General features: G+C 46.0%; 1 protein-coding gene across 1 annotated transcript in view; it reads left to right on the plus strand.

Annotated features, from left to right (window-relative positions):
• The window catches only part of PCDH15 (protocadherin related 15), a 1,383,724-nt gene that overhangs the window by 787,017 nt on the left and 584,364 nt on the right, over window positions 1-12,343 (plus strand). The window lies entirely within an intron of this gene.

The raw sequence follows: 12,343 nt of genomic DNA on the forward strand, positions 1-12,343 counted from the left end.
TCAAGCTGAAGTTATGGCAATTAAAAAAGCAGTCTTCATAGAGAGGTGGTATAGAGAGCAGGCGGCTAGGGGTTCAAAGGGCCTCCTTAAGTCTTTGTTGGATAGACAAATCTTACAGCTTTCTGCCAGTAATTTTCAGCAACAAAGAAGAATCTATCAAAGCAACATTTCAAGAGGAACAATTTTATTAAGCACAGAAACTGTGACGCAGGTTTCCTTTCTCTAACATTGAAGCCAAATACTGAATTGCAGTGGCAACATCATAAAAGTCATCAAAGAAGATAGAACTTGAGAACCATATTTAAGATGCATATTTTGCACCTCCAGTGAAATATCCTTTAAAAAGATTCTTAATACAATTCAACATTAGCACTGCAGCTAGGCATGATTACCACTATTTGGTTTTCATTGTCTAGAAAATCATTCACTACTGAAGCTCTTTCTAATTGAAGCTCTTTCCTCTTCTTCTTTGAGTGCTTGTTCACGTTCATTCCACATTAGACGTGCATGAGCCGTGTGCACGAGCATCAGAAACTTTTTCCCTTAGCAGTACCTGTTCGGCTGGTGAGGCTCCCGCCTGAGCAGCGCCACTGCGCCGTGCATATATACCCCTGCTGACCCAACCCCTTCCAGTTACTACTACTTACTGTCCGTTGAACAACTCTTGCTCTCATAGGAGAAGCAATCCCTTAGCTTTAGAGTACTCAGCTGCTATCAGTTTGTTAGCATTCTATTGTTGTGAACACTTAATAGATTAGGTGCTTGGAGGCTTCCAGCACCCACCCCGGGCCATGGGGCATGCTGCAAGCCCACGGGTTTAAGGCTTGCACCATGTGCCACCAGCCCATGCCAATTAGTGACCCCCATGACTCCTGTCTACATTGCCTGGGGGAAGCACACCAAACAGAGCAGTGTAAGATTTGCAAGGTGTTTAAGCTTACAACAAAGAAAGAAAGAGACTTTTGCTTGAAGCAGTTGTTGATGGAGGCAGTGCTGCAGCCATCGGGCCCAGAGCGCCCGACATTGCCTCCAGCCTCCTTGGTGCGGAGTGCCCCGGAGTCGTCAAGAGATCCGGTGGCAGACAAGCACTGCAGGCCGTCGGCCATGGAGAAAAGTAGGCCCTGGCACCGCTCATCCTCCTTTTAGTTTGGCCTTGGGACACACCAACAAGGGCACGGACATTCCCATAAAGGAGACCGGCACCATCTAAGGGCCCAGGCACTGGAAAGAGCAGGAAGGACATTGTGCCGGCACCAGCACCGATGGCACCGGCGCCACAAGTCCCACTAGGTCCAACCCTACGTGAATTCAGTGAGGGTGACTGGCGCGAGGGAGTAATAGATCAGCCTTCCACATCTGACACCTTTTGAGGCGGCAAAGGACCTCATCAGGTTGTCGGCAGTGAGTCCCCTCCCGATCAGGGAGAAGCCTCCGGCAACTGGGCCCATGGTGCCATCGAAGGGAAAGCTGGCAATGGTGCGCCGTTTGAGGACACCTTCCTGGCATCGATCCTGGCATTGGTCCTGGTCAAGCGTCGAGTCTGTGGACTCTGTTACCACGGCGCAGAAGGAAGCCTTGGTACAGGAGATGAGTCAGCGCATGGGGTTAGTGCAAGGGACCCGACGCTCTCCGGTACCCTCCAGAGACTGGCACCAGAAGAAGGCAAGTCGACCTTCGTCAAAGTCTTCCAGAAGTCACCGGTCCTGGTCCAGGTCTTGGGAGCACCGATACTATTCCTGTTCCCAATTGGCAAGAAGCCATCCATTGGCCTCCTGCCAGCACAGGTCGACAGCACGGCTGTAGCCTTCACGCTCGGCATCGCCAGAGTCCAGCACTGACTTGGGCCGATACAGTTACCAGCACCGGACAGCAGAGAATACCAGGCTGGGTGGCAATCCCAGTGGGGACCACCGGGACACTGGCCCTTCTGGACCCCTTAGGCCTACCCTCCAGGGCCAGCTACTAGGTGCACCAGTCCCAGTACTCATACCAACGCTCCTCCGTGCGGGAAGCTATGGCATCCAGACCGCCTGCACCATCACCAAACAAGAGACCGGAGAAACTGGCACCAAGTCCAGTGCCGCCCTAGGGTCAGCTGTCTAAGCCTGAGCTGGAAGCCCCTCCATCAGGGGAGGGAGACCAGGGGGACCAGCAGGAGGAAGCGGAGCAACTGCTGACCTCCTCATCATCCCTGGATGAAGTGGTGGCAGGCACAGAGGTATCAGGACTGCCGCCAATAGACCCCAGAGCCCACCAAGAGCTGCTGCGTAAGGTTGCTCATAACTTGGAGTTATAGGCCGAGGAGACAGTTGAGCAGAAGGACCTCATGGTGGACATTCTGAGCCCAGAGGGTCCATCCAGAATAGCACTTCCGCTCATTAAGACCATACTGTCGAACTATGGCCTCCAGGGCTCGAACAGCCAAAGGTGTGGAACACAAGAACTTTGCCCCATCAAAGGGGTATAGCTTTGCCACCCAAGCCCATGTTCCCTGGAAGTCACGATGGTAAACGAGAGAAAGCGCCCATGGGCAGCAGCCCCTGGCCCCTAAGGCCAAGGAAGCAAAGCGCCTGGATCTGTTTGGCAGGAAGTTTCCTCAGGGGGCCTCCAGTTGAGGATTGCTAACCAACAGGCCATCCTCAACAGATGTGCCTTAAACTCCTGGGCGGCAGTGGGGAAGTTTAAGGACAACTTCCGGCAGGTCTCCCAACAGGAGTTTACAGCGCTGGCGGACGAAGGCAAGGCCATAGTGAAGACCTCTCTCCAGGCGTCTTTGGATGTGATGGCCAGGACAATCGTGTCTGGTGTGGTCATGTGATGCTCAGCGTGGCTACAGGAGTGAGGTCTGCCACCTGAGGAACCTGAGCCAAGGACAACATAAGTCTCAGACCGGCCCTAAACCAGGCTTTTGAATGTGCGCTCGAGGACAGCATACCAGACCAATCACCAGATCCATCCCCTTGTTTCCTGAATCACCTGTCCCGCTTCTCCCATGTGTGGTCCAGCATTATGTCGGACCGTTAGGTGTTACGCACAGTGCAAGGCACTTACATGCTGCAGTTCTCCTCCCTGCCTACCTCCACCCCCCCCCCCCGATCTCTTTTCAGGGACCCTTCTCACGAGCACCTGGAAGAGGAGGTTCACACTTTCCTGGAGGTGAGGATGGTAGAGTTTGTACCAAAGAACCTAACTGGGAACGGGTTCTATTCCTGCTACTTCTTCATTCACAAGGCCGAAGGAGGCCTTCGACCCATTCTGGACCTGTGCGGGCTCAACAAGTTCCTGGTCAAGGCCCGATTCCACATGGTCTCTCTTGGCATCATCATCCCTTCCCTGGATCTGGGGGACTGGTATGCTGCCCTCGACATGAAGGACGCATACTTCCATATTGCCATCCACCCCGCACATCACCGATTCCTGCACTACACTGTGAACCAAGAACATTACCAGTTCACAGTTCTCCCGTTTGGCCTAGCTGCGGCCCCACGGGTGTTCACAAAATGCATGGCGGTAGTGGCGGCCTTCCTACAGAGGCAGAGGGTCCGAGTTTACCCGTACCGTGACGACTGGCTCCTGGTGGTCCAGTCCGAAGGGCAAATGGCCCACACTGGACCTCCTGGTCAACATCCCCAAGTCCCCCATCATTCCAACTCAGAGAGTGAAATTCATAGGAGCGGTCCTAGGTGTGGTACAGGCAAAGGCGAGCCTCCCAGTATCATGATTCCTGCCCATCCAGCAAGCAGTGAACTCCCTGTGCCAGTTTCCCACTACAACGGCCAGATGCTGCCTGAGGCTGCTGGGCCACATGGCAGCATGCACGCATGTGGTCAAGCATGCCAGACTGAAACTCAAAATGCTGCAGGCTTGGCTCGCCTGTGTACTGCACAGGCAGAGACACCCCCCCTGGACTTGGTAGTAACTGCCCTGGGGGATGTATTAGACTCCCTGCGGTGGTGGCTGTCCCAGACTGTGGTTTGCAAAGGCATCCCCTTTACTGCACAACAGCTGGACCTGACGGTTGTGCTCACCTAGGGGACCTCAAGACTCAGGGTTTGTGATCGGGAGTGGAGCAGTCGCTCCCAATCAATGTCAAGGAGCTCAGGGTGGTACGTTTAGCCTGCCAGACCTTTCATGCCAATTTGAGTGGTCACAGCGTGACAGTTCTGATGGACAGTACGACCGCCATGTTTTACATAAACAAGCAGGACGGAGCCCGTTCCTCACTGCTCTGCCATAAGCCTGACCTCCTCTGGGATTTTTGCATAGCCCACGCCATTCACCTCAAGGTGTCACATCTCCTGGGGGTGTGGAACGAACTGGCGGACCACCTCAGCAGGTCGTACCGCATGCATGAATGGACACTCAGAGTGAATGCCGTGTATTCGCTCTTCTGCAAGTGGGGGGGTTTCCCTGGGTAGACCTGTTTGCCACCAGGGACAACACTCAGTGCCCGCAGTTTTGCTCAATCCAGGGCCGCAGCCCGGGCTCAATAGCAGATGCGTTCGCATTCCTGTGGGGAGGGGAATTGAAATACGCCTCCCCTCCCCCCCAGTTCCTCTGGTGCCAAGGTCCTGCTCAAGGTGCGCTGGGATGGGGCAATGGTCCTTCTCATCGCCCCGGCCTGGCCCCACCAGCACTGGTTCACCACGTTCCTGGAGCTGTCGGTGCAAGCCCTGGTAACCTTGCCCCAACACCGGGACCTCATCATGGAGGGCGGTTCCTCCACCCTGACCTGCAGTCACTCCATCTGATGGAGTGGAAGCTCTATGGCTGAATGCTTTAGAGAGCCAGTGCTCCCTCCCTGTGCATCAGATTCTGCTTGGTGGTAGTAGAAAGCCCTCTATCAGGGCGACTTACCCTGGCAAGGTGGAAGAGGTCCTTGTGCTGGTGTGGACCTCAACAGGTTCAGCCACGCCAGGCTGCGGTGCCTACCATTCTAGAATACCTACTGCACCTCAAGCAGCAGGGGCTGGCCTTGTCCTTGATCAGGGTGCATGTGCTGGCCATCTCCGCCTTCCACCCAGGGTTTTCAGAGGGCTTGGTTTTTTCCCACCCAATAGTGGAGCGGTTCCTTAAGGGGCTGGAGAGGATGTTCCCTCATTCACGCCCCCCCAATCCCTCTATGGAATCTCAACTTAGTCCTTTCTAAGCTCATGGAACCCCGTTCGAGCCCCTTGCTACCTGCTCCCTCCCCCACTTTTCCTGGAAGGTGGCATTCCTGGTAGCCATCACCTTGGCCAGAAGAGTATCTGAGCTGAGGGCACTCGCCTCGGAGCTGCCATATACAGTATTTCATAAAGACAAGGTGCAGCTCTGCCCACACTCCAAGTTCCTCCCAAAGGTGGTCTCACAATTCCATCTAGGCCAGGACGTTTGTCTGCTGCTGTTTTTCCAAACCCCATGCGGACCCGAGTCACAGCAGACTGCGCTCCTTGGATGTCCACCGACTGTTGTCATTCTACTTGGAGTGCACCAAGCCCTTTCTTAAATCCACGCAGCTGTTCATGGGCATGGCGGAAAGGATGACAGGCCTCCCGGTATTGGTGCAGCGAATCTCCTCCTGGATTACAGACTGCATTCGGGCATGTTATGACCTTGCAGGTGTTCCGGCCCCGATGGTCACAGCCTACTCGACCAGGGTGCAAGCAGCTTTCCAGGCACAGATCCTGATCCAGGAGATCTGCAGAGCAGCCACCTGGTCATTGGTGCATACCTTTATGACCCACTACGTGGTCAACCAGCAGGCCTGAGAGGATGTGGCAGTTGGCTGGACGATCCTCAATCAATTGTTCCATGACTCCTACCCTTCTCCAAAGGTAAGCTTGTGATTCACCTAATGTGGAATGGATATGAACAAGCACTCAAAGAAGAAAAAACAGTTACGTACCTTTCGTAACTGTTATTCGAGATGTGTTGTTCACATCCATTCCACCGCTCGCCCTCCTACCCCTCTGTTGGAGTCATCGTGAAGAAGGAACTGGAGGGGGTTGGGCCAATGGGGGTATATATGCACGGCAGAGTGGTACTGCTCAGGCGGGGGCCCCGCCGGCCCGATGGGAGCTGCTAAGGAAAAAGTTTCTGACACTTGTGCACTTGGCACATGCACACCTAATGTAGAATGGAGGTGAACAACAGTCACAAAAGGTAGGTAACCATTTTTTTTGTGATAAAAGAATAAAAAAAAAAGGGCAGATATTGCAACACATCCATTTTATTAAAGGTTTTAGACAAAAAACGTTCTGTCCTTCTAGCTGCTTGATTGGTAATTTAAAGAATACTGCAATTGTACAGTAATTTGTGCATTATGTGCTGATGAATGTTATGATAAACAAAGCCACATCATTACTCTTTTTTTTTTTTTTTTTTTTTTTTTTTTTTTTTTTTTTTTTTTTTGAATGGGAGAAAGACATAGATTGCATCCTGAGAGATGCTCTGAGTTTTAACTGGGAACGTAATGGGTGAAATTAAATATATTAAGGAAGTTCTTACCTGTCCAATAAAAGTATGAGCCTCCTCAGCAAACATGTTTTCTGTGTAACACAAGGATAATCCACAGTCTATACTTTCATTGGGCATCCTATTCACCCTCCTCCTCCCCATTCTTACAATTGGATTCTGGCTACAACCCTCATCTAACTTTGATTCATTTTTATTGCATAATACATTTAGGTAACTTTTGCTATTTGTGATAACTTTTCTACAAATCCCTGACTAAGGATATCCTTGATATAACACGGTTTGCTTCTAACTTTCAATGTAATAGTCATTATAGCCCCACTCTTAATAATTTTTTTTCACTAGAATTTACAAAATCCTTGCCTGTCTTTAAATAGAAACTGCACCACAATTATGTAAGATTGTTTGTTTGTATTCTTTACTTATACAAACTACTAAAGAAGACATGGGGAGAAAAAAACCCAAAAAACTATTTGAGTGCAATTGAAGATGAGGTATAACAAGGAGAAAGACATGATCATGAAAGAATAGTTAAAAAAAAAAAAAAGGGGGAAAAAAAAGAAATCGGTTTAATTTTAAGAAAATATTTGTGTTTAATAAAGCATGTGTAATTCCTGGAAGTGTAAATGGCCTCACCTTTAAATTCATTAGTTGATTAGTTGCTTATCATGCTAACCTATTATAAGATGAATGACTGCTGAACCACTGGGTCATCATTTAATGAGTTGGTTGCCACTCAGCAATGAGAAGACACAAACTGGTAGTGAAAGTACCTTGGAGAGACCATTATACCAAACTGGTGTGGAGTTTGTTTTTATTTATGTTCATTCAGCCTAACTGTAAACCTCTTGACAAGAATTACAGTCAACTTCTAGCAATGATAAGAGTTACATCATTTACATTAATGGCATTTTTATAAAACCATGCTATGAAAAAAAGAGAATCAGAACAAGATGATTTTTCCATCTCTAGTGAACATGCAATCACTAATTGTTTCCCCACAGATGTGCTCCTAGTGGAGAAAAATGTAATGGGATGACAGCTGTGCTTTTCAGATAGGTCTATTTTTCCCTCTTAGACCCTTTTTAATATGTGAGTTAGTGTCTCAGTGCTCACTGACATGTAAAATCTAATTCATGAAAGAACATTTTGGAACATACAAAATATCTTGTACTGATATTATTCAGTCCATGTACACCAATCAAACTGAATAATGTAAAAATCAATAGCATACTGTTCAATAATCATCCATTTAGAGTCCCTAAGGAACACAGTATAAAAGCCCTGAACTGCAAAACACATAGGTGTAAAATGTGTGCAGACTTGTATGAAAAAAATACAAGCAATGTCACTGAGATGCAGGTGGGGAGAGGGCCCTATGCTTTTATTTCCAAAGCAAAGGTTTGTTAGATTGGCTTGAAATAATTTAGAATTTAATTACCAAAAGTGTTATAGTTAGCGATTAGTTATCAATATTTTTTCAGTTATCACTGTTCATTTTGTCATTATTTACAACCCAGTGCAAATTTAACATTAACAAACGTAGTATGTTCTGCTTCCCTACACTGCTGATCCCTCTCCCTTTGGTTTTAAAAATTTGGCCTTGCTAATAAAGTCATCTGTAGAACTACAAAGATGTTTGGTAAACAAAAGTTTTGTGCTAAAGAAATTTGTTCTCCAGTATTTTGACCGGATCACAGAATTAAATAAATACCTCCTGCATTTTAAACCTATCTCAGAGACTTTGTCTGCATTAGGAAAAGTAGAACCTAGGAAAGTAGGTGGCAGGGTAGCATGGTATATTAATGATGAGATAGACTGTAAAGAAATTAGAAGTGATGGAATGGATAAGAGAGTCTGTTTGGGCTGAAATCACTTTGGGAAAGAAAGCTACTAGAGGGTCCCCTGATACAGTGCTTGGGGTGTGCTACAAACCACCAGATCCAGTCTGGATATGTATAGAGACTTCTTTAATATTTATTACTGGGAATTGCGTGATTATGGGAGACTTTAATGTCCCAGATATAGATTGGAGGACAAGTGCTACTAATAATAGCAGGGCCCAGATTTTTCTGGATGTGATAGCTGACAGATTTCTTTACTAAATAGTTGCTGAACCAACTAGTTTCTATTTTAGATTGGTTTTGGTGAGGACCTCATTGAAGAACTGGTTGTAGAGAACAACCTTGGTTCTAGTGATCATCTAAATTAAACTAAATGAAAGGATGATCTGCAGCAAGGGTCCTTCCTTTCAAAAGAGCTAAACTTTAAAAAAATTAAGGGAATTCCTTAGGGAAGTGGACTGGACTGAAGAGATCAAGAATCTGAATGTGAAGGAGGCTTGGAATTACTTTAAATCAAAGTTGCAGAAGCTCTCCGAAACCTGCATCCCCAGGAAGGGGGAAAAATTATAGGGAAGGGTTGCAGACCAAACTGGGTGAACAAGCATCTCAAACAGGTGATTAAGAGAAAGCAGAAAGCCTACAAGGACTGGGAGATATTGGCAAGGAAAGGTACCTCATGGAGGTGAGAAAGTGTAAGGATAAAGTTAAAACTGTCAAAAGCCAAGGAGAGTTGGACCTTGCAAAGGGAATTAAAATAAATAGTAAAAGGTTCTATAGTCATATAAATAACGAGAAAACAAGGAGAGAAGTGGGACCGCCAAGAACTGAGGATTGGGTAGAGATTAAAGATTATCTAGATATGGCCCAACAATGAAACAAATACTTTGCCTCAGTTTTTAATTAGGTTAATAAAGAGCTTAGGTGTAGTAGCCAGATGGCTAATGGCAACAAGAGGATATGGAGGTAGAAATTACGACATCCAAGATGGAAGTCAAACTCAAACAGCTTAATGGAACTACGTCAATGGAGCTGGATAGTCTCCATCCAAGAATATTAAAGGAACTGGTAGATGAAATTGCAAGCCCAATAGCAAGGAATTTTGACGAATCTGTAAACTCGAGGTTATACCCTATGACTGGAGAATTGCTGATATAGTTCCAATTTTTAAGGAAAGAAAAGAAGCAATCCAGGAAACTACAAGCCTGTTTGACTTCAGTTGTATGCACGGTCTCAAATTTTGAAAGAGAAAGTAGTTAAAGACAGAGGTGCATGATAATTGGGGAAATAAATACAACATGCTTTTACAAAGGGTAATTGTACCAAACCAACCTGATCTTCTTTGAGAAGATAACTGATCTTTTAGCAAAGGAAATGCAGTAGATCTAATCTACCTGGATTTCAATAAGGCATCTGAGACAGTTCCACATGGGAAACTATGAGTTAAATTGGAGAAGATGGTTATTAATATGAGAACTGAAAGGTGGCTAGGAACTGGTTAAAGGGGAGACTACAATGGGTCATATTGAAAGCTAAACTGTCCAGCTGGAGGGAGGTTACTAGTGGAGCTCCTCAGGGAACAGACTTGGGATGAATGTTATTTAACATTTTTATTACTGACCTTGGTACAAAAATTGAAAGTATGCTAACAAAATTTGCAGATGACACAAAGTTGGAGGAGAACCGGAATATCATAACAAGAAGATCTGGATGACTTTGTAAACCAAAGTCTCAGAAATGGGATGTAATTTAATAGTGCAAAGTGCAAGGTCATGCACTTACACGCTAACAACAAGAAGTTTTGCTATAACATGGGGACTTTTCAGTTGGAAGCCACAGAGGAGGAGGAGAGACCTGAGTGTATTGACGGATCACAGGATGATTGTGAGCTGTCAATGTCATATCGCCGTGAAAAGGGCTAATGCAGTCCTAGGATGCATCAGGAAAGGTATTTCCAGTAGAGAATGGGAAATGGTAATACCCCTATACAAGGCACTGATGAGATCTCATCTGGAATACTGTGTGCAATTCTGGTCTCCAATGTTTGAGAGATGAATTTGAACTGGAACAGGTGCAGAGAAGTGCTACTAGGATGATCCGAGGAATGAAAAATCTACCTTATGAGAGGACTTGGTTTGTTTAGCCTAACCAAAAGAAGGCTGAGGAGTTATGATTGCTCTCTATAAATACATTAGAGGGATAAATACTGGGCAGGGAGAGGAGTTATTTAAATTAAGCGCCAGTGTGGACACAAAAACAAATGGATATAAACTAGCCATCAATAAGTTTAGGCTTGAAATTAGGCAAAGGTTTCTAACCATCAGAGTAGTGGAGTTCTGGACTAGCCTTCCAAGGGAAACAGAGGGGGCAAAACACCTAAATATCTTCAAGACTGAGCTTGATAAGTTTATGGAGGGGCTGGAATGATGAGACTGCCTACAATGGCACATGGCCCATCAACAGCTGCCAGTAGCAAAAATCCCCAGTGGGTGGAGACAGAACACTAGATGGGGCAGGCTCTGAGTTACTTGGGAAAGAATTCTCTGTAGTGTCTGCCTGGTGGGTCTTGCCCACATTCTCAAGGTCTAACAGATTCCTTTCTGACCTCAAATATGGCAATTTTCCCCAGGGTCAAATTGGCAGAGACCTGGAAGAGTTTTCCACCTTCCTTGGCAATATGGGTCACAGGTCACTGGCAGATTTAAACTAGTGTAAATGATTAGTTCTCTCTAACTTGACATCTTTAAACAATGATTTGAGGACTTCAGTAACTTAGGCAGAGGTTAGAGGTCTATTTCAGGAGTGGGTGGGTGAAGTTCCGTGGCCTGCGATTTGCAGGAGGTCAGACCTTCTGACCTTAAACTCTGAGTCTATGAGAACTTGTAATGAGTCACCGAGTAGTTGCATTGGGGGTAGCAAAAGTAAAATCCCTACTGTAAATTGGAAAAAGGCATTTATATCACTGTATTTTCTGTCACTGACGTGACTAGGTTTAGACCACATGATGGTTAGAAACATCTGAGTTCTGTGTGCTCTCTGGACTCCACCTCTGCTATCACTGGTGGAGGAATACAGGTCCTAATTTTCCTGTATATAGATGCAGCCTTAAAGAGTCCTCTCTGTGGCCTGGGGCAAGTTAGTTAGCCCCAGATTTTTAAATATGTTGTGGTAGCCATGTTGGTCCCAGGATATATGAGAGACAAGGTGGGCGAGGTTTTTTTATTTGACCAACTTCTGTTGGTGGAAGAGACAATTTTGAGCTTTCCTGAAGAAGACCTCTGTGGAGCTCGAAAGCTTGTCTCTCTCAGATATTTAAAAGTATTGCTTTGCTCAGTGTTGCAAGGCCTTAGTGACTTAGACAAGTCCCATTTTCAAAAGTAGCTTATGTATTTAGGCACTTAAGTCCCATTGACTTTCAATTAGTCTTAGGTTCCTAGGAGACTAAATTCCTTTGAAAAGGCATTAAAGGCATGTCTATATGGAGATTTAGTATGCAGCACGCTGGAGTGTGAACCTACAGTGCACCAGCCTGCTGCACACTACAGAACTTTTAGTGCATGACAGCAGTGTCCACATGACCACTTAATGCATGGCAGGGTAGAGCAGTGTACATTTACACACCCCTTGCTGCACACTGACTTTCCATATAGCCAAGCCCTTAGCCATTTAAGTCATTTAGACCTTGCAATGTTTAGCAGAGTTATGCCTAAATATCTTTGAAATGGGAACAGTAAGATTTACCAATTCACCTACCTATTTCAGCGGTATTGTGAGACTCTTTGAAGGTGAAAAGTGCTTAGTATTGTAAACTAACAGCATTTCTCCAATGTATGGTTTAAAGGAGTAAACAAGATTTTTCTCCTGTTTAGTCTATATAGCTCAGCTGCTTCTAATACACACATCAAATTTTGTATACATGCCCTTATCTGTTAATTTAATAGACTACACATTTGTATTTAGTAGATCTCAGCATACTGCTTTGTATGTCTTAAAATCTATCTTTAAACAACTACAACAAAATCTTACTTATTTTCTTTCATTATTCT

Source organism: Chelonoidis abingdonii, chromosome 15 (genome assembly GCF_003597395.2).
Source record: "Chelonoidis abingdonii isolate Lonesome George chromosome 15, CheloAbing_2.0, whole genome shotgun sequence".
Lineage (NCBI taxonomy): Eukaryota > Metazoa > Chordata > Testudines > Testudinidae > Chelonoidis > Chelonoidis abingdonii.